Source organism: Ochlerotatus camptorhynchus, unplaced genomic scaffold, assembly GCF_037179485.1.
Source record: "Ochlerotatus camptorhynchus isolate MF236.1 unplaced genomic scaffold, CSIRO-AGI_Acam_v1.1 ptg000150l, whole genome shotgun sequence".
NCBI classification, from domain to species: domain Eukaryota; kingdom Metazoa; phylum Arthropoda; class Insecta; order Diptera; family Culicidae; genus Ochlerotatus; species Ochlerotatus camptorhynchus.
In genome coordinates, this window is record NW_027040640.1 from 4,043,397 (window position 1) to 4,067,568 (window position 24,172).

The 24,172-nt window shown below is 39.5% G+C and overlaps 1 protein-coding gene across 1 annotated transcript in view; it reads left to right on the forward strand.

Moving 5' to 3' along the window:
- LOC135701176 (zinc finger protein 84-like) overlaps nucleotides 1-24,172 on the forward strand; it is a 271,564-nt gene that overhangs the window by 148,290 nt on the left and 99,102 nt on the right. The window lies entirely within an intron of this gene.

Here is a 24,172-nt window from a genome sequence, read left to right on the forward strand (position 1 = left end):
CCTAAACCATCTCTTTTGAAATTAGTTATTGACCCTCAAAAGGTCCGTTTCAGATCGGGAAAATGAACGAAGCTTATCCTCCGAAACCATACAGGGTGCGTCCCTGACGCTTCAAAGCGTACGCTTGGCGTCTTCAGAGTAGGTAACAGCGTCACGAATGACGTTTTTCAGCAACACCTTCAGCACACCTCGTGTTTCCTCGTAGATCAGACCGGAGATACGCATTATCACGACGAGCCTGACGACAGTCTTGGAAATACCCTGTAAGTTATCATGCAACACCTTACGATGACGCTTGGCTCCTCCTTCGCCGAGTCCTTTGCCTCCCTTTCCATGTCCAGACAATGTTTACGCTGTTTAAGCTGCCTTCGGGTACGATTGACAGGAAATGGATGCGAAAAACTTTCCATTTAAGTCTAGAGAGCGAGCTCAATACATACCCAAGTAACATTTTAAGCTTTATGAAATACTACAAAGCAACTATAAAACAACATTCATAAAACCCTGGTCAAGGCTATTTTGTCATTAATGCATCCACCAAAACCTTATTAAGACTAGAATATGTCTAGTTATATTATTATTTATTATTATTAATTTATTTGATAAGGCTCAACTGAATTAACTTTACAGAGCCGAGAATTCTTGTTCACTATACAATACATCTTAAAACTATAGTCAAAAGGTACAACACAATCATCATTTTATCTTCCGCTATCCAATAAGCCTCCTCTACCAGAACGGGAGCCGCTTCCAGTGGTTAATATGTCTAGTTGGCCCACCCTGGAGAAGGTTCTGAAGGGTTTATCTCGAAGCTCTGCAAGATTGATTTACTGTAAAAGGTTGTATGACGAACGCATTGAGAACCATTTGAAAGCTACAATAAAAGCTATTTAGCTTTAATAGTTCTCTAGTTTTAAGTGCCATATTAAATTTCATGTGAAATGTACGTGAAAACATCGAAAAAATTAAGTCCACCCTCGTAAAACGTCGATTTGACTAATTATTTAACACTGAAAAAAAAAATATATTATTTAGATCGAGCTTGGCCGAGATTTTTTTTTTATTATTTTCGCATTTAAATGTTTTCTCATTGCTAAATTTACCAAAATATAGTTATATCTAAGGAAATATTGATTGAAAATCGAAGATTGTAGAAAACAAGCAAACTAATTGTAACATGGCGGGGGCATAAAAGTTGATTTTCATGGGTCATTTATGAAAAAGTTGTTTTGCTTTCAAGAATTCCTTGACAAATTAATAAGGGTTTAAAATGGCTTTTATGAAGAAAACTTGCAGGCTGAATTGTATTTATCTAAAGCCATTTTGCTTGATCCTAACCCGTTCAGATTTATGGCAGCATTTATGGAGGCAAAGTTGCCTGCAAAAAGTTAAACGTCAAAGTTTGTTTATCTTTCGATAGTTGCGCTGTGAGATCCAGGATTCTTCCAGGCGGTTTTCTCCCGATGGATTGGGAGCAGTTACTCAGACAGTTTGCGATACTGTTTTACAACATTTCGCATTTCGAACAGCTGGAAGCGCAATCGTTCCCGAAAAATATCCCCTTCTTCCGGATGGTTACAGAAGTGCACCATTGCTTCCAGAATGGACTCACTCCGAAATAAAAGTTTCGGACGTGTTGTCCAGAATCTGGACGACCGCTCCAGACCATTCTGGAAGGTAGCCAAGGTCTTGGAAACGCATCCCAAACCCGTTCCACCTCTTATAGACGAATATGATGACGATCGGCTTTTAATCACAGGAGAAAGCAAATGCGATCGGCAAGCATGTCGCTTCATCGCATTTGCTTGGCTCGACTATCCAAAGTCCGCTCGAAGATCAGGTTACGCAATGCGTTCCAAACCTAGATGCCTCCCCTTGTGTCGTGACTCCGGCGGATATGATTACAGTACAACAGATTTGCTCAGCACTGAAATGCACCAAGAACATGAAGGCTCCCGGGTTTGACGGTATATTCAACTTGATCTTGAAGATGCTCAGCATGAAAGTGCAGTCTCTTTTGACCACTATTCGGAAAAGATGCTTGGAGCTGCGCTGCAAACATTATTCCAATCCCCAAACCAGGTAAGGATCCATCATTGTCTTCAAGCTACAGACATTTCCGGTGTGATAATCTTGTGCACAGACTCATAGGAACAAAATCCAGATCGCTCAGAACAGAGTGCTTATGATGATCCTTGATCGTCCTTTTGACACAGGAATTTCAGACCTCCACCAAGAGACGAACATTCCGAAATTACATTTCAAAATTGATGACATTAAGACTAGGTTTGTGCAGAAATGCAACACACCAGAACATGCTTTGATAATCAATTTGTATATAGTAGGTTAGGTGTATATAGTAGTTGTAGGTTAGTTGTAGTTGTAAATAGTAGTTATAAGTAGTCTTTAGTAGTCGTTTGAAAATTCATACATGTTCAAGTAATAAAGATCATTTAAAGTTATAAAAAAACTACAAGGGACAGCCCAATGGGGTTGTACGAACAGTTGACGTAGGACTACGCTCACATTTGTTGACTATTATGGACGAACGTTTTTAAAAAATCCCGATATTATTATGACATCCGTGAATTTCTTCCGAAGTGTAATAATTGGTCAGTGTCCATTTTCCATTTAATACTAATAAGATTATTTTTCAGTTCATGTGTAATTATTCTTGTGTTAGAAAATATTCCAAACTTATTCTTTCTTTGAAAATTGTGATGGACCTGAAAAGGGCCGTTTTGATGGTTTGTGGCTCTGAAAAGAGCCGTTTTTATGTTGCATGGCCCTCAAAAGGACCGTTTTGGTGATGTGGTTTTAAAATGAACGGTATGTAAGGTGACGTTGTTTTAAAAGGATACTGTGAACACCCAGTTCAAAAGGGAAGTATCCTACTGCCACTACTGTGTCGTCGGTGGCTATTAAATAAAGCAAATGATCAACCATATTCAAGAATTATTTTGAAACTTACAGCAGACAACAAGGTAAACAAGGGGTGATGGTACGAAAAGTACGTAATAAACCTTTTGGTTGCCAATTCCGGTATTTTCCTTGCAAACACCAAATCGATGCATGTGCCACCCAATGTAGTCGGCAGCTTAGGGTCTGATACGAGATCGAGTTGCAGAAAATTCTTCATAAATGGACGAATCCGATATTCTCAGCTTTCGAGACGTCTACGTTGAATTCCCCCGCAGGTGCTAGTTCCAGGAATTTCATTCATGCCAATTTTAGTAGAACTCCTAAACCATCTCTTTTGAAATTAGTTATTGGCCCTGAAAAGGTCCGTTTCAGATCGGGAAAATGAACGAAGCTTAACCTCCGAAACCATACAGGGTGCGTCCCTGACGCTTCAGAGCGTACGCTTGGCGTCTTCAGAGTAGGTAACAGCGTCACGAATGACGTTTTCCAGCAACACCTTCAGCACACCTCGTGTTTCCTCGTAGATCAGACCGAAGATACGCATTATCACGACGAGCCTGACGACAGTCTTGGAAATACCCTGTAAGTTATCATGCAACACCTTACGATGACGCTTGGCTCCTCCTTCGCCGAGTCCTTTGCCTCCCTTTCCATGTCCAGACAATGTTTACGCTGTTTAAGCTGCCTTCGGGTACGATTGACAGGAAATGGATGCGAAAAACTTTCCATTTAAGTCTAGAGAGCGAGCTCAATACATACCCAAGTAACATTTTAAGCTTTATGAAATACTACAAAGCAACTATAAAACAACATTCATAAAACCCTGGTCAAGGCTATTTTGTCATTAATGCATCCACCAAAACCTTATTAAGACTAGAATATGTCTAGTTATATTATTATTTATTATTATTAATTTATTTGATAAGGCTCAACTGAATTAACTTTACAGAGCCGAGAATTCTTGTTCACTATACAATACATCTTAAAACTATAGTCAAAAGGTACAACACAATCATCATTTTATCTTCCGCTATCCAATAAGCCTCCTCTACCAGAACGGGAGCCGCTTCCAGTGGTTAATATGTCTAGTTGGCCCACCCTGGAGAAGGTTCTGAAGGGTTTATCTCGAAGCTCTGCAAGATTGATTTACTGTAAAAGGTTGTATGACGAACGCATTGAGAACCATTTGAAAGCTACAATAAAAGCTATTTAGCTTTAATAGTTCTCTAGTTTTAAGTGCCATATTAAATTTCATGTGAAATGTACGTGAAAACATCGAAAAAATTAAGTCCACCCTCGTAAAACGTCGATTTGACTAATTATTTAACACTGAAAAAAAAATATATTATTTAGATCGAGCTTGGCCGAGATTTTTTTTTAATTATTTTCGCATTTAAAAGTTTGCTCATTGCTAAATTTACCAAAATATAGTTATATCTAAGGAAATATTGATTGAAAATCGAAGATTGTAGAAAACAAGCAAACTAATTGTAACATGGCGGTGGCATAAAAGTTGATTTTCATGGGTCATTTGTGAAAAAGTTGTTTTGCTTTCAAGAATTCCTAAACAAATTAATAAGGGTTTAAAATGGCTTTTATGAAGAAAACTTGCAGGCTGAATTGTATTTATCTAAAGCCATTTTGCTTGATCCTAACCCGTTCAGATTTATGGCAGCATTTATGGAGGCAAAGTTGCCTGCAAAAAGTTAAACGTCAAAGTTTGTTTATCTTTCGATAGTTGCGCTGTGAGATCCAGGATTCTTCCAGGCGGTTTTTTCCCGATGGATTAGGAGCAGTTACTCAGATAGTTTGCGATACTGTTTTACAACATTTCGCATTTCGAACAGCTGGAAGCGCAATCGTTCCCGAAAAATATCCCCTTCTTCCGGATGGTTACAAGAAGAATCCAATGAAATTTTCGAAGAGTCTTTCGCCGAATAAAATCGCTGCTTTGGATCGGAAACCAGCTGATCTCCGCTAACTAACAGTTTCAGTGGTTTGCTGTCGGTTGTTATTTCGATTGTCATCGCAAGATCTGGAGAAGGCTGGTATGTTTTTCAACTTTATACAATGTTTTATGAGTTCGAGGGCCCCGCTCACTTTACTCTTCTCCGACAGATGGTTAGTCGTTGGTGGTGTGCTGGTTCTTCTAAAGTAGTAAATTTATCTGAAATTGACTTTATTTTGTCATCCTACTTCATCTATCCTTCGAGATTTCCTTGTCATAAATTTGGCATTTATTAACTATGAGGAACCATCTTTTAAGCTCAATTTGTAAACAAAGTATTTGGGGAGTCAATGATGCTTTTAAAAAAAGCTAAAAAGCAACAATAAATGCTTTTTTCTCTAATGCAAAACCTAATTGTTTTATGGTTGCCTTTATAATGATAGAACACGTGTACGAGAAAACCACTTCCTAAAGGATCCAAGTAAGCAACGTCTTTAGGAACAACAACGAGCAGACAACGTTGTTAGGTTAGCAACAGTAACAACGTCGTCAGTAACAGGCTTGTTTCGAATGTTCTCGAAGTGAGCCAAACTTGGTATAAATATGGGACCCCTAAACCGAGGATGATCAGAATAAAATTGGAAGTCAACCAGTGAAAAACAAAGAATTAAAGAATAAAATAAATAATAACTAGTTAATAGCAGCAGTACGTGAATTCTTTGGATTATCCCTGCCTACCCTGCCCTGGAGTTGGTACCCGGTGGTGAACCTTGTGCTGTCCGTAACTCCCAGTCCACCGTTCCGCCTATATCACGTTTATAAAGTATTTTATCATGACATTAATAAACAATTGCTAATAACGTTTATGCTTGAATTACAGAACAGTTTAAGGAGAGATTGATAACTGTTTTAAATTTATTTTTAAAACAAGACAGTTTTTGACTTTCTTGCCAGACTATAAAAGGTTTTTAAAACAGCAAAAAGCTGAATTACTAAGCAGGAATGTTTTACACTTTAAAATGCTATATTTAAACTAAATGGATTGTTCATTGCCGTTATAAAACCATCATAAATCTGAGTGGATGCTAAATGGTTTCTGAATTGTTACTTGGGTACTGACCTGCTTGACGGTCTAACAAATAATGATGCTTATCTTGACCATGAGTACCTCTTTTATACCTACTCGAAGGCTAAATTCTTCTGGCAAGTTGTTGCATTTTTGTTCTTTCATCGTTTATGATTGGTTAAACATAGCAAAAGTATGTTATTCAATAGAGGAGAAAGCGGTTGAAATTTTTATTCAACGTGTTCGTTTTAGTTTTCATTGCTGTGACGACGACTGGATGAAAGCCAATTCTCTATCGATTTCCACTTTTGTTATCACCATGGCTTCACTTACCTATTTCGCACTATTTCTGCTATTCTCTTCTATCATCCACAACAACAATGGTATCAATGTGCCGTATGAATAAAAAGAGTTTACTTTACTTTCCCGTGCTTTTCTTACGGGAACGTTATCCGACCTTCTTAGTTGCTCCTCCGTGAATGATCAGAACTAATTAACTTGCACATCGGTTAAAGCAGAATTTGTTATTTAAATCTAGTGGGGATGGGATAAGACAAAGTGAAAAATTGCAAGGATGGGGACGGGGCTGGGATTGAAACCACGACCTTCTGCTCAGTAAGCAGAAAACCACTGAGCTACCGAGCCTCGTCGTAATGCTACATCGACATGTTTCGTCTAGGAATGATTCTCTGATGACTGTGTTGGGAAAGCAGCATAAGCATGTACGTAATTGGTCGATTTATTAGTTAATTCGACGCTTTTGGACAATGCTGGACTTTTACCACGTTTTCAATAGTTTTTATAATGAGAGAGAGAAGGATTAGTAATTTCCATTTAATTCCACTAAGGTAGTGGAATTAAATGGAAATTACTAATCCTTATCTCTCTCATTACACAGGTATTCCACTAAGACGCCCACATTTATCAGAATAGTTTTTTTTGTTGAACAGTTGTTATCGATGCGTAGAAATATTGCTGATCGATTGGTGATAAAATTTTTGAAATTGGATCAGGGGCAGCTGAGTTATTAACGTTCAAAATCTTTCACAATTTTGTTTCATGTTCCATTTTCGGTTTTCACAAAGTGTACCCTCATATAGAAATCACAGACGTAGTCCTACGACAAAAGTTCATGAAATGTGCCAATCGCTATCGATTTTACATATAATGGTTATAAATCATCCTTCCATTCATCCTTCAAAATGAAGCACCCTAATGAGCAACTCTTGGATAAAAAGATTGAGTTCATGAAATTTAAATTTCAACTGCTTTTTGTGCGACAATGTGACCATCCAGCAAGCATCTTCAATTGAAATAATTATCCTTGCTAGCACAAGATCAATTCATTATCATCAAAATCATCATCATCATCAATTCCTTGATCTATACACCGGAGAGCTGAATGACTAACAAGCAAGGAACCTTTTTTTTTAGACTTTGTTCTGCCACATGTCGATCCTTTCCAACACCTCTACTGAAGGTTACCGAGGAAACTACCATAGACAAAAAGGTGTATCCTTTTACGATTTCTTGTTTTGCTTTTGATTGAGGGTAAAATTGTCAGTTGTTGACTTTGACTTACGGGCCAAGAATGTTTCCTTCAAATTTCACATTGAATGTTTTAATTAATTTAAGTAATGTTGACACCGCCCAGGAATATTTTACACAATCTGAGACGATAATACTGATAATTACCCATATCGTACCTAGCCTATGGAAGCTGTAAGGAAGTGCATATGATGCCTCTGTCTACAACGCACACTCTCGCACAATTCCTGCTCAGAAAGGCAGTAGCAGCAACCATCACTCATAATGACGATGATGACGACGACGACGATCACGACGAAGGATGATAGGATGGTGGTGAAGCAACGAATCGTACGGACGAAATCGAAAAAAAATCTATTGTTCTTGCAATTTCAGGCAGCCGCCGTCGAACTCATCAGGGAATTAATTACGAGTTTTTGCTGCCTTCCCCTTGGTATTTTTTTTGTCCTTCCCTTCCTTCAGCGCGTTTGTCATCCTTTTCTGTCTCTAATTTCGATGCAGTTTTTGGGATCTATTTTATGCGTTGCTTCATGGAGAAAGGTTTTTATGATATTTCCTTTCGCTTCGATTTTTTTAATGCGAGGGTTGAAGGAAAATTAATGCACTTTTGCGTTTGCCTCGATGTGTGTGGGAACGACAGCAGGGAAAACGAGGAATTCGATGTCATCATGGCAAAATGAGGTGCAGAAGCGACAGTTTGCGTTCGGTGATGGTCGTAACATTTTTTTTTATTGATTACTAAGGGACAACTGCTGTTAATGAATGAGATCGATACGGCGATAGTGGTGAAGTGGGGGCAATACAAATCTTCTGGAGAAATAACATCCATTATTACATACAGAGCGATTTATGACGTGATATCGCGTTAAAATTTGTCTTAATTTATTTTCTCGAGGGCACAGGTGGATCTCGATTGTGGTATGTATAGAATTTGGCATGCCTCATTTTAGCACTCAAAAAACATTGATTAGATTCCGGTTTTGGCACCACAGTATATTGTGGCAACACAAATATTTGATATACAGTCTACTCTCCATAACTCGATATTGAAGGGACCATTGAGTAATAGAATTATCGACTTATAGAATTAAATAAATATTTTATTTTGATGGTATATAATTTCAACGAATACAGTGCTTTCCCGATTTTGTCAGCCCCTTCTCAAATTTCAGGCTGACAAAAACGGGAAAAAAATTCAATTTATCTTCGATCAAAACTATTACAGAAAAATGAAATCCGTATGGGGTACGGGGTTCTATGGGATAATATGACCAACAGCGTATATATACGTGTTTTGCAAAACAAATTTAATGGAGTTTCACCCATAACCACTAGACGAGCTGCAGAACAGTCATATGGGAAATTGTTTATATCACTTAGTTTTTTTAATAGTACGCTGTTGGTCATATAACACCAGGGTGCGTTTTACCCCACCTTGTCCTAAATATGGCTATTATTTGTAAAAACTCTTCTAAACCATCAAATAATTAGAATTATTGAATCCTTTAAAGATAATGAAATATGTATCAATTTTCAAAGCAGAGAAAATGGGGGGGGGGTGCGTCAAAAAGCCAGACCTGTATTGAAGTTGGCACGGGGTGGTATCCACTAGTTGCCTAGTGTAGCTCAACTAAAGCCTATTGTTGGCAAAAGCGTAACGAGCGTCACTACACCCGTTACTAATTTCCATAGGGAATTGAGGTTTCCCGAATCCAGTAGATGAACGGAGATGTCAACTCGACAGGTCATGAATAGATTGATGAGGACTGTCAAGAGGAATGATTTAGCGAAATACAAAGGAAAACACGATTGGATTGTGTGGCTCAGTACGTTGTTTATATTAAAAACAAAAAAAAACTGATTTGGTGTAGTTGAAATTTATTACTATAGATTGTAAATGTATTTTTGATCACACTAGAATTTGTTGTGAGTAAATTAATATTATTACACCAAAACTTACGAGCAATTTCAGGATATGACAAACACAGATATATGGCGTGGTGGGGGAGGAAAAGCTGTGGGTCGGATAACGCGCGCGAATTTACCTCCATGTGGCCCAACTTCTGGTACTCCTCCATAACGTTACTGTATTCTTCATGAAATTTTTCGTCAACGGCGAACTTCTTCTCCATCGACAGCAGTCGACGAAGTGCAGGAGTATACGAGTCCCCGATTAGCGAAACCAATTCTTCTCGCAACGGAAGACGAACGACGTACCGGCCATTCTCGTCTCTCGAAATGGATTGCTGGAAATGTTTCTCACAGAACTGCTCGTCTGGAGTGAATGCCTTCTCGCTATCAAGATTCTCAATCTCCCAGAACCTTTCCAACTGGGAATCGAGCGACTCGTCGGTGCAGAGATGACTAGACTGCACAACTACCTCTGTGGTAGCTTGTTCCGTGACTTTGCCACAGACGACGAAACCAAGAATGGTTTTTTGGAGGATTGGATAGCCAGTATCCAGAATGATCTGCTGGTTTTCCAGAAGCAAGTAGAAAAGCTCAGCGCCGATGATGACATCAACCCCTTGGCTAATGTTGAACTGCTGATCGGCAAGTGTAAGATGCCTTGGAATCCGCCAGCGTGTTACGTCGATGCTGAAACTGGGTAGTGCAACGGTGAGCTTCGGTAAAACCAAGCAGTCAAGATTGGATGTGAAGGCACCAAAGCGAGAGGCAATCGACATGGTTACACCATAGCGTACGTTAACCATAGACTGTCCGATACCGCTGACTGGAGAATTGAGCTTTGTCGGCTTCAAGTTGAGCCTTTGACACAGTGCTTCGGAGATGAAGCTGGGCTGGGATCCACTATCCAAGAGCGCACGAGCGTACTGGTACTTATTGTCCCCATCCAGGACCTTGATCACGGCAGTAGAAAGCAGCACGGCATTTGTGTTCTGTTTGTGGATCACTTCAGCACTTTGACAGGCATTAGGAGGTAAATTTGAATCGAACGAGGCTACCGACGACGAGGGAGGTTCGTAACCGAAAGCGGACGACAATTCGCGAAACGACGACGCAAGTGGTGAGGTGTTCAAAAACTCAACCGACCGAAAGCTTTGTACCGAACCGAATTGCGGCTGTTGATTTTGCAAACTATTCGATTCAGCAAAGGAACTTAGTTGTACCGGCTGTTGTAGACGGTTGCGCATTGTGGCCGAAGGTGATAAATGCAACATCGTATGATCGGCAAAAGATATTGACAAGCTTTGTCCCGCAAAAATTTGCGCCTTCTTAAGATCTAAAAGTTTTTTGAAGATATCTTTGCTGAGAAATTCGAAATAAGAAAACTTGAGCAAAACAACTGTTTTTTTTTAGAGCCACCCTAATTCAATTCAAGAAAATAGCTCTAAATCGGCCAATTTAAGAGACACAAAAAAGTTATTTTCAACAAAGTTGCTTGAAATTAGCTCAGCTATAACTTTGCCGAAGAATGTATACCTTAATTTATTCAAACAAAAAAGTAAGATTTTTTATTTTAATGATAATAGGAACCACCCTAGAATTCATTGTAATAAAAATGAGGGCCAACTTTGTACAAGAGACTTTTAGTCTAAAGTTTCAATTTAAGGCTCAAAACATATCATTCCACATAAATTTGCATTCTGGACCACTGTGCAGTGGTACAGCGAAAATGGCGTCACAGTGGTTCCCATGGAGATGAATCTAGTCAATACTCCGGAACTAAGGCCAATTGAGGAATACTCCATTGTGTCAATTGTGAACCACATACTGAAGAAAATGGGTGGAGCGGCAATTGACCTGAAGAATTTCAAGTGGAAATCGATTTTGGCAGCCAAACAAGTGGGAACAGGGCTCGTGTGAAAGATGGTGGGCAGTGTACGAAGAAAAGTTCGAGCAATGGACTATGGTAAGAAGGAAGACTTAACAATGGTCTTACAATAAGGATAATACATACTTATGTATAGCTGTTACATTGAGCTATGAAAAATAAAACACATTTTTCAACCTATAGGCAAATAAACTTAAGAATTTCATAAGGCTCGAATTATGAACGACACATATGAATTTCATAAGTGTGACTTATAAATGATTTTCATCTAACATGAGCTAGCTCTTATATGCCTTTAACCATTTAATTTTTCCATGCTTCTTCTTTCCTTTATTTAACGTCGGTCTCTGTTCCGCAATCTAGTGCCAATCACCGACGGACATCGATTGCCATCCATTGACGGTAATCGAATGTGCAGGAAGGCAGCAACAGCTTTACTTCCCTTCCGAGGGAAGACGTGACCAGAGATTTTTATGCCTCAGAAAAATCCCACCGACCTCGGCTGGGATTGAACCCAGACCCATTGGGGTGAGAAAGCAGTCACGCTTACCACTACACCACCGGCGCCGGCAATTTTTCCATGCGTTCACTCAAAAAATTCCTCACGTCTGATCGAAGTGTTTAAACACTTGATTTTTTAAATGCACAATCACATTTATTTTAAGTGTATTTCACCTTGGTTCAATGTGTTGTACACGTTAGTCCCTAGTGTTTCAAACTTAGACATGTTGAAAATCTTTTACTATCTATTCAAGTGTATTGCACACACTGTTCAAAAGAGATCGATTTGAAGTGTTTTGCATTGTGAATTGCTGGCTCAGAAAGGTAAACATCGAAAAAAAGAGTTGTGTCTTCATCCTGTCAACCAGCCTTATATATGAAATCAACCGTGACGCAGTGATACCACAAACGAAGTGACAGACGACTAACTGGCGAAGAAATCAATTTAAATAATGTGGTTCACTGTAATAGAATTTTCTTGGAAGCTTGTGCCATCATCCACCAGATGGATTAGTTTTTTTGTTTTGATTTAAACAAAGTTGATTTTGTGTACAATGATTCTTTGACAGTGTGCAAAGAGTGCGTATCATTTTGTCATTTTTTTATGCATTTCAGTTTTGAGTAGAGTGAAAGTAATAGAACCAAAACATTCTAGTACATTTGGTGAAAATGCTAGTTCAATCTAGTAGTAGTGTTGCCATGTGGTACACTGAAAAATTGCAATAGCAGGTTAGTCACCAAAGTTTTCGAGCCGCTCCGTCTGTCACTTTGTTTGTGGTGATACCGAACGTAGACAACGGCAGCAGCACACCCCAACAGTCCAGGATCGAATTCCAAATCAGATGCATTAAAAAAGACGTGTGTAAGCTCTGCCTTCTGGTTGCTTTGTTTATATATTTGTCGATTCATTTTAGAGTCGGGGGGGGGAGAGGTAGCTCATCGATTCTTCCGGTTCGCCTCCTAGCATCGCACAGTATTCCAGATCTGTAAAAACCCGGTCAAAAGTGATTATCTCACGAACGATGCATTTTAGACATGTGGTGTCTTCAGAAAAGTTTCTGGATATAAAAAGCCCCTTCTTATGACATTGACAGATCAATGATTAATCCCCCTAGAAGTGAGATCGAAAATTTATTTTTGTCAAAGTTTCATATTTTGGATTGGTGTCTTCGGCAAAGTTTTAGAAAATATCATAACAAGAAACTTTGCTGAAGACACTAGGTGTCCATTTCTTTACCCCATTGAAATATGGAACGTTTTTTATAGAAACCCCCTTAATTTAAGTTTTTGCTCTATAACAATCTTCATTTAACTGCTACTGGTTTGAAATGTTCTACAAAATTTTTCAAAACATCAAAACACACAAAATTTTTGAACATTATAGGATACTAAATTGCATAATAGGTCAGTTATTATTGATTTTTCCGAAAAAATAATAATTTTTGGCCACTTAATTATGATTTACTACCATTCTCCACGAAATCCCACGATGAAATCAATTGCAAAATAATCGTTTAGGTGTGTTTTTATTAAAACATTCGACATTTCATGCAGAAACATGCAGAAACATGAGTTAGAGGTAACATAATGCGTAATATGCGATGTTTTCAATGGGAAACACCTTAATATTGAGTTTTTCGTACATATAATATTCTTTGAACCTCTACTGCTTCAAATTAGGGCCACATATTTTCAAAATATTCCACCGTACTGTATTCTCAAATAGAAGTAATTCTTTATTTTTATTGAAAAATATATGTTTTTGCAGTTTGATGGCGATTTGCTGCCGCAAAACAAAATTAAGCTTTCTTTATTTTTTCAAAGCCTAACTTCTTTTTCAGTATTGCTAATACTTTATTGTTAGCTTGGCAAAATCATGGTTTGGTAAACGTACATATTAAGTAACAGATATTAATATTATATAAAAACTTGGCTAATTTCAAACAGTCTTCATTCATGCATTATAATTTCAACAAATTTTGCACAGCATCAGGTAATGTTTGGGATAACTTGGATTTCATTGGTCTGGTCATTGACAAAAGTATATCGCCTGTAATAAACCAAGAGATATGTTATTTCTTATTTTTCCTGTTTTTAAAAGAATTTTCTTACCCGTTAAAATTAATCTTTGCAACAGATCCGTCATTGTGGCTTGGCGAGAGGTCTTTCGCGTCCGATGCTCTCGAAATGACCTTACATTTTTATTCCGAGCTTCTAACGCTTCTTCCGAGTAAAGACCCATGGGAAGCTCCATCGACTCCATTACATCAGCACCATGAATTAGTATAAAGTGCACTGATGATGGCATGTAGTACCAAGGATACTTTTTCTCAAATAAACGGGCTGTCTCCAGTGCGAATATTCTGAACTTCTCGGTATCAATTTCGCGACCACAGGCTAGAGTAGTTAAAATCACCGAGAATCGCTCCATAACTTCTCTGTCGAACCCAGTGATATCTGCCACAATGGAAATATTATCAAAAAATTTGCGAGCCGTATTGCCATCATTGGTAGTTCCGCTTCCTGGCTTGACAACATCGACGAGCAATCCCAGTTCTATTGGTATTGGTAGTTAGTATTAATAATCAAAACATACCACAAAATGATGAAATTATGCTTCGAACATGTTGAATGATGAGATCCGTTGGATTTGTTGCATTCAATGAACAAACGCAATTCAACACATAAGAAGTGACGTGGTTTTTCTGCTCATCTCTACTAAAAGCTGATTTCTCACGGATAATTTCTAGCAGCTTCCGTCGCGTTGAAGAAAATGGCTTCATTCTATGAAAAACGTAATTAATTCACTATTCAAATGATAAGAAGGGATAAACAAACCTGCTAAATTTCGGCTTCAAGCACACGATTTGGATACTGGAATTTTAATCTCTCGAAAAACACGTGCGGACTCACAACCATGTGATTTTGAAAGAATTACTTGTCTATTTGAGAATCTAGTACGGTGGAATATTTTGAAAATATGTGTTAATTGGTGTTTTGAACAAGTATGTGCCCTACTTTGAAGCATTAGAGGTTCAAAGAATATTATATGTACGAAAAACTCAATATTAAGGTGTTTTCCATAGAAAACATCGCATATTATGCATTATGTTACCTCTAACTCATGTTTCTGCATGTTTCTGCATGAAATGTCGAATGTTTTGATAAAAACACACCTAAACGATTATTTTGCAATTGATTTCATCGTGGGATTTCGTGGAGAATGGTAGTAAATCATAATTAAGTGGCCAAAAATTATTATTTTTTCGGAAAAATCAATAATAACTGACCTATTATGCAATTTAGTATCCTATAATGTTCAGAAATTTTGTGTGTTTTGATATTTTAAAAAATTTTGTAGAACATTTTAAGCCTGTAGCAGTTGAATGAACATTGTTATAGAGCAAAAACTTAAATTAAGGGGGTTTCTATAAAAAACGTTCCATATTTCAATAGGGTAAAGAAATGGACACCTAGTGCCTTCAGCAAAGTTTCTTGTTATGATATTTTCTAAAACTTTGCCGAAGACACCAATCCAAAATATGAAACTTTGACAAAAATAAATTTTCGATCTCACTTCTAGGGGGATTAATCATTGATCTGTAAATGTCATAAGAAGGAACTTTTCATATCCAGAAACTTTTCTGAAGACACTACATGTCTAAAATGCATCGTTCGTGAGATAATCACTTTTGACCGGGTTTTTACAGATCTGGACCACTGTGCATCGTGCTATAAGGTACCAAGCGATAACCAGGGTAGTTGATCGATAGCTCGATGACGTCATTTCGTTGGCGTCTGCAATGGGAAATTCTCATAACAGGCCTTGACGATGGGACGTTGTCGAGCTGTTGAATAGCAACTATCGTGGTAACTCACCGATTACCTGTCGATCTGCCAAATTTGGAAAGACGTCTGCATTGAATTGTCTCATATAATAAAATTCCGCCCACTATATCTCAAGAAATAACGAGTAGCTGAGTGGAATGGAGATAAGTTAAGCATTGGGTACAGGACCAAGTCTCCCCTGGGTGGTGCCAAAAGAAGAGCGCAATAGAATCATCAAGTTGCCATAAGGCACGGAATGAGACTATTGCATGGCTGGGTAGTCAAAGTCTTCCATTCGTTAGTCATTTCAGGTGGATTAGAACAGGTTTAGGTTTAGGGTGGGCGTTGGCCAGATTTGGATTTTTCAGATGTAATCCTGGATAGGACCCTGTCATTGAACGTCGCGTGAAAGTGGAACTTAATGAAGGCCTAAGTACTTTTTCGTAGTTTTTAGTTTTCGGATTTGAAAGATCGTCGGTTACAGTGGCCTGCTTACTGAGCAGAAAAACGCGGTCCCAGTTCCTTACATATCAAAGAGATTTATGGTAAAATTGCTTGTGTATCGTGTATTTTGCGAAACTCGTTGTTGTCGTTGGTTCCGGGTTTGAATGGATACAAAAATTTGAGCAACGGTATCATGTGATATGAAGGGCTCGGTGGCCTTAGAGCAACCGTTTTTGCTTACTGAGCATAACATCATGAGTCTAATCTCAGGCCCATCCACATTCAAGATTCGTCAATCGTGTTATTTGTTAATATGACTACATGGTTATAACAGCAACTCGGTGATTAAAAAGGTACTCGTCTGCTTAGGGGCAAACGTTTTTGCTTACTTAGCAGAAGACCGTGGGTTTAGTCCCAAGCTCCTTCGCGTTATATGATCGTTAGGAAATCAATTCAGCTTATCGTTTACCAAAACGAACCCTGCTGCAAACCCAACCCTCTTATCCAACATCCCAGTGATTCCTCGTGGAAGTGCAGAGGTGTTCTCGGCTTCCATCAAAGCGAGTGTCATGTCAACACAATCCTTCCCATTCCTTTCTTGACCTGTGTTCGGGCGCGGCCGGCGCTGGTATTGCCTAATTTAAGATCACCAGTTTTTACACATTGAGGATCATTGCTAGTCCCAAGCATCGTCTATTGGTTCTCTGTGTAATTACAGCTGATCTGGCAGTAACAGAGTAGCAACCGTGGGCGGTCAATCAAGCTCAAGCTCAAGCTCGATTCATTTTAGAGTCGGTAAAGTAGAAGTCGATAAAGTAGAATATTGTAGAACATTGAACCACAAACGAAGTGACAGACGACTAACTGGTGAAGAAATCAATTAAAATAATATGGTTCGCTGTAAAAGGATTTTTATTAGAAGCTTGTGCCATCAGCCACCAGATGGGTTAGTATTTTTGTTATGATTTGAACAAAGTTGATTTTGTGTGCAATGATCTTTGACAGTGTGCAAAGAGTGTATCATTTTGCCATTTTTTTATACATATCAGTTTTGAGTAGATTGAAAGAGATAGAACCAAAACATTCTAGTACATTTGGTGACAATGCTAGTAAAATCCAGTAGGAGTGTTGCCATATTGTACACTGAACAATTGCAATAGCAGGTTCGTCACCAAAGTTTTCGAGCCGCTCCGTCTGTCACTTCGTTTGTGATTGAACTATGATGTGAAATGCTATTGATATAGACTCTTTTCAAGCACCATCAATGTAGAGTGCGCTAGCCGATTTTGAGAGGAAATGTCATCCAATCCATTTGTTTACATCATAATGACGATTTTCAAAACTCAAAATAATGTACATTTTATAGCACAACTTGCAAATTTCCATCGGGAGTGGTCTTAGTTTTCGTTTATCTACATATCTGAACTGATTTGAAGCTGAAATAACCACACATTAAAAATTCGGAAGATCATAACCGCTGAAACAATTTTATAAATCTTAATGTTTCTCATCAAAAATATATGAAAGCACCAGCCGAATCAAAGCAAACCCGATTCAGAAAAGCAAAATATTCCTCGTGGATGATAATTTTTAAGCAACTGCGGTGAATAAATTAATCAGGAAAGGTGAAAATATTTTCCTCTTCCTATACGCCTTTTTAATGCACCACCAAAGTAGAGTGCGCCACGTGAGTTCAAGAAGAAACGTCAACCAAACCGTTTTTTTTACATCAGAATAAGTATTTTCCCCAACGCAAATAACAGCATTTTTCATTCAAAATCTTGCCAATTTCCATCGGTAATTGTCTTATTGTACGATTTTCCACAAATCTGAACTGATTTGCACCTTAACTATTCACACACAAGAAATCCGGAAGATCATAACCACTAAGGCACTTTTCTAATTTTCCATTTTTCTCAACAAAAATATTCCTGAACACCAGTAGGATATTTTCAAAAACGTTACAGAATTAAATTTTTCAACTGTAGATTAAGTTTTGCAGCATCTCAGATGAATCAATTTACCAGGAAAAGTAAAAAGTGTTCCGCTTCCTATGTCTCAAGGCAAACATTTATGCTCACAACACTCTTTTTGACGTTCTCCAGAGGTTGAATCGATCGTTTAGTTTCTATTGGCAAATCAAAGTTGGCACTCGTGGAGAATAGAAGAACTATGAAAGTGATGATGGTTTCAAAATTTTCCACGGGGAAGTATACAAATGCAATCTTAAAATGGTTTTATTTTGCAAATGAAGCATTTTATTTAATTCTGGTTGCTGCTACAGTTGTAGAAAAGCTGAAATCTATGTCTACACCTAAAAATCTGAAAAGAAATTATTTTTTCTATATTATGTGTCTATTAAATAGTCCTTAAATTTTCTACTAGCGTAACATTAACCAGATTTAAATAAAATGCTCCATTTGCAAAATAAAGGCATTTTAAGATTGAACTCGTATACCTCACCGTGTAAAATTTTGAAACCATCATCACTTTCATAGTTCATCTATTCTCCACGAGTGCCAACTTTGATTTGCCAATTAAAAAGGCCTATGCTTCACGGTGAAAATTTCCACCCTCATCACTCTTTTGAGGGTTACCCTATTCACCGCCAGAGGCTGAAACAATCGTTTAGTTTCTATTCGATTCGCCTATCACCATGTGAGGCACATAGAATCCAAGTGTGTCCCAATAGGCGAATCCAATAGAAACTAAGCGATTGATTCAGCCTCTGGCGGTGAATAGAGGAACCCTAAAAAGAGTGATGAGGGTGGACATTTTTACCGTAAAGCATAGGAAGAGGAACATATTTTCATCTTTTCTGATTGATTTATCCACCGCAGGTGCTTGAAATCATCATCCACGTGGAATATTTTGTTTTCTGTATCGGGTTTGTAGTGATCCGGCTGGTGCTTCCATATATTTTTGATGAGAAAAATTAAGATTTATTAAATTGTCCCAGCTGTTATGATCTTCCGGATTTTTAATGTGTGGTTATTTCAGCTGGAAATCAGTTCAGCCCTGTAGATAATACAAAAATACGACCACTCCTGATGGAAATTTGCAAGTTGTGCAATACAATGTACATTGTTTTGAGTTTTGAAAATCATCAATATGATGTAAACAAATGAATTGGAGGACATTTCCTTTCAAAATCGGCTAGCGCACTCTACATTGATGGTGCACGAAAAGAGCCTATTCAAATCAATAGTGTTCAGGCATGGTTCATAGCATAATATTCACACATGCAATGGATGTGTTTCACAATAAGTGCAAAATTAAGTGGGAGACACATTATGATGACTTATGGCATTTTTTGAGTGATGTGAGACGAGTGGTCACAACACAGGCCTGGTAATCTCAACGTCCATGAGTTGGTTAAAGTCAGCTCCGTTTTATTATTTGTTTGCCAACATTATTTTTCCTAAGTCAAATCAATTAAATTCATAAAGATTTATTGTGGCTAAAATTCAAAAGTGGTTCTTGTGGAATGCTTACGTTCTTTTGCCTCAGTGTACGATTAGGGTAATAACACAATGATGCGCTATACAGCGCACTACTTCCGACACTATGTTGAACGTACATAACGAAAGCAAAATCAATATGTGTTCTTGTCTCTCTTGAGTTGTGTAATGGATTTTTAGCGCTCATTACTGGAAAGTGTCACTTTTCGACATTGTTTTGAATAACATAATGGCCTACAAATGGTGAGTCGACAAACTGGAAGGAGCGTTGTCCCAACAGCTCTGGTCCTCACAAGTTCCTACCTCACGCTTCCACGGGTCAGCCGATGACAAAGACCGCCAGCAAAAGATGCTGGTAGCGTAGCCTGGGCAATGTCACCACGATAAAAACATGGATCCGGATCGTGGTGATAGCAAAGTGAGGAGGTGCGACCCTCGAGCGTCTGTTCACCATGGAGGTGCGGCTCAAACAGCGTCTGTCTCGGAGCGAGCGGCTGAATAAGAAATGCTGTATCACGTCAGCTACACCTAAGGTGGCAGCCCCACCAACATGATGTAGGTATCGCGACCCCGGTAAGGTAGCATACTGAAACCCCCAACATTACTCAGAAAAACGAAGAAAAAGAAAACAACGAACGGAATTTTCGGCAACCGACCCGGCAACGAAATAAGGACAATGAATGGAAACTCGGTACTTGGAATGTCAGAACCTTAAATGAACCTGGACGAGCGGGCCTTTTGGCTCGTGAACTGCAAAAAGTGAATGTGAGCGTAGCTGCTATTCAGGAAGTACGGTGGCCTAGATCCGGAGAACGAGAATTCCGGGCGGTGGATCCCATCGCCAACACTTCCTTCAAGTATCATATCTATCACAGCGGTGGCGATAGGGCAGAACATGGAGTAGGGTTCATAGTGATCGGGAAGCAGATGAAGCGTGTTATGCGGTGTAGACCGGTAAGCGACCGCATCTGTGTATTAAGGATTCGGGCAAATTCTTCAACTACAGCCTGATCAACATCTATGCGCCAACCAACGATAAATCCGATGACGTGAAGGACGCGTTTTATGACAGTCTCGATAAAACTTATCATGAGTGCCCAAAACACGACGTGAAGATTGTAATCGGAGATGCAAATGCGCAGGTCGGGAGGGAAGATTTCTTTCGTCCAATCATTGGTACAGAGAGCCTACATACAGTAACCAATGATAACGGCCTGAAACTGATAAACTTCGCCGCTGCTAGAGGTATGGCCATCAGTAGCACCTACTTTGCACGCAAGAATATCCGAAAGCACACCTGGAGACACCCAAATGGCGAAACTTGCACCCAGATCGATCACATGTTGGTGGATGGCCGGCACTTCTCAGATGTCATTGATGTAAGGACTTTTAGGGGGCCTAACATTGACTCAGATCATTATCTTGTTGTCTGCAAAATTCGGGCGCGTCTATCGACCGTTACGAATTCAACGAACCGGAGATCGATGCGTTTCAATATCCATCGCTTGTCAGTAGAAGGTGTTGCTGCAGAGTACCGCCAGAAGCTTGATGAGCGGATTAGCTAAATCAACGTGAACGAGGACCTCAACAATCTGTGGAACACAATCCACGGAGCGGTGAACACAACAGCACAAGAAGTGATAGGTACAGCTCAAAGACGACCACGTAATGGCTGGTTTGATGAGGAGTGCCAGAGGTTGACGGATGAGAAGAACGTTGCCAGAAGCCGGATGTTAGTGTCTGGTACCCGGCTGAACAGAGAGCGGTACAAGGTAGCAAGGGCAGCTGAGAAACGAACCCACCGCAGAAAGAAAAGGCAGTACGAAGAACGCGTGATTGCTGAGGCGCAAAAAAGTATGGAACAGAACGTTATGCGAAGGTTCTACGCGACTGTCTATGGTGTGCGGAGTAAAACAGCGCCATCTCCCGCCATGTGCAATGACCTTGAGGGGAATTTGCTGACAGATAAAACAATGGTGGCTGCCAGGTGGAAAGAACATTTTGAGACATTGTTGAATGGAGAGAGTGAGGGAGTATCGAGGAACAGAGTAAACATCGCAGACGACGATCAAGCTGTGGAGCCTCCAACGCTAGACGAGGTTAAAAAGGCAATACGTGAGCTGAAAAACAATAAGGCTGCTGGGAAGGACGAGCTCCCGGCCGAACTTTTCAAACACGGAAGTGAGCAGCTGCATCAAGCAATCCACCGTATTCTAACGAAGATATGGGAGGACGAAGAACTGCCTGCTAGCTGGTTGGATGGCCTCATTTGCCCATTCTTCAAAAAAGGGCACAGACTCGAGTGCGCCAATTATCGAGGAATAACTCTTCTGAATTCGGCGTACAAAATACTGTCACGCGTTCTGTTTAACAGATTGAGACCGCTTGAGGAGTCCTTCGTCGGTGAATACCAGGCTGGTTTTCGTGAGGGCCGATCAACGACGGATCAAATGTTTACCCTGCGTCAAATCCTTGATAAATTCCGGGAGTACAACTTGCAGACTCACCATCTGTTTATTGATTTCAAAGCAGCATACGATTCAGTGAAGAGAAATGAGCTTTGGCAGATTATGCTAGAACATGGTTTTCCGGCGAAACTAATTAGACTGATTCGCGCAACGCTAGATGGATCGAAATCAAGTGTAAGGGTTGCAGATGAGATTTCGACCTCGTTCGTGACCTTAGATGGATTGAAGCAGGGTGATGCACTTTCAAACTTACTGTTCAACATTGCTCTTGAAGGAGCGATTAGGAGAGCTGGTGTGCAGAGGAACGGTACCATCATCACACGATCGTACATGCTCCTTGCCTTTGCGGACGACATCGATATCATCGGAATTGACCGTAGAGCAGTGGAAGAGGCGTTTGTGCCTTTTAAGAGGGAGACGGCGAGGATTGGGCTCACGATAAGTTCTACCAAAACAAAGTACATGGTAGCCGGTAGATAGCGTGGGAGCAATAGTGGTGTTGGTAGTGTAGTGTTGTTAGATGGTGAACAATTTGAGGTAGTGGAAGAATGTGTGTATCTTGGAACACTAGTGACATGCGATAATGATGTTACCCGCGAGGTGAAGAGACGTATTGCAGCTGCAAACAGGGCCTTTTACGGATTACGTAGCCAGCTGAAGTCCCGTAGCCTGCAAACGAAAACGAAATTCGCTCTGTATAAGACGCTGATACTTCCGGTAGCCCTCTACGGCCACGAATCGTGGACGTTAAAAGAGTCTGACCGGAGAGCATTTGGTGTCTTCGAGCGTAAGGTGCTGCGAACAATACTCGGCGGTAAACAGGAGAATGGCATCTGGCGGCGTCGCATGAATCACGAGTTGTACCAAGTGTATAACGGTACGGATATAGTGAAGCTTATAAAACACGGCAGACTACGGTGGGCTGGGCATGTAGTGCGGATGCTGGAAGAACGACAAACAAATATTATATTCAGCAGAGAACCCGGTAGAGGTCGTCGACTCCGGGGTAGACCTCGGACACGTTGGCTATTTGCAGTTGAGGAGGACATCAGGTCGCTAAACGTTCATGGCGACTGGAAGCGATTGGCTCAGGACCGAGTCCAATGGAGAAGAGTACTTCGTTCGGCGTTGAATCAACCTGGCGATTCGTAGCCCATCAAGTATCAAGTATCAATGGCCTACTTTTCATAACTAAAATAACAGTGTCAAATAGTACTACTTTTCAGCATACAGTGCCACGATGTGATATTGTCCACACCCAACTGTAAAAAGTTTTGCTTGTCGACACTCTGTTAGGTGCAAAAAATTGTTTATGCAAATTGTTGCAAAATTCGATTTTTTTTTCAATACTCGTCGTTATTATTTTAATTAAACTACAATTCGTGTTGAAAAAATATTCTTTTTGCAACTTGTTGCATAAATAGGGCAGAGAACTACTTCGGCCTAATCGCCCATTTTGGGCCTATTGAGCAGAAAACTTCAAATAAATCCATGATTTCAGAGTTTACAAGTCAATTATGCGTTTGGTACGATACTTTAGTTAATAAGCTACCGAACGAAGTCAATGAGAACGCGTGATATGAAGGTTTGCACCCATTATCACCAAAAACAAAAGAAGCGCTTCGACCGAATCAATTTTTAACTTCATCCGATAGGCCGAAGTGAATTCATTGACGTTTCAATGGCGTTTCAATGCGTTAGGCCGAAGTCAAGAAGCAGTATTAGACTTTTGACAATATCTCAACGATTGGTTTCTCTTTATCAAATCTTACGGTACGTACGGAAATGTAAATAATTTTGGAAGCCATCAGTAATAATAACATTCCGTTTGGTGCTAAACTGCGATAGATTGAGAAAGACTAAGATCGTCAATCAAACTCCAAATTCGAAGCATTCAGAAAGTGAAACCATAAAAAACAGTTGCAATAATTAATGGTTGTTATGGTTCATAAAAGCATACAATTGTGCGCACGGTGCGTGTCCTCTGTATGTATATGTACCCGATTGCATAAAACAGAAGAAGAATAACGAAAAAAAAAAACTGTCCCCTTGTGCTGATCCTAGGATTCGGCTATTCCTTGTCTCCCTTCTGTGCAAACAACGCAACTGACTTCCTACCTAGCGTGCGTTGTTTCGCTTGTTCGCACTTTTTAGGGTTATTTCTGCCTTTTCCGAATCGCGGATTTATGG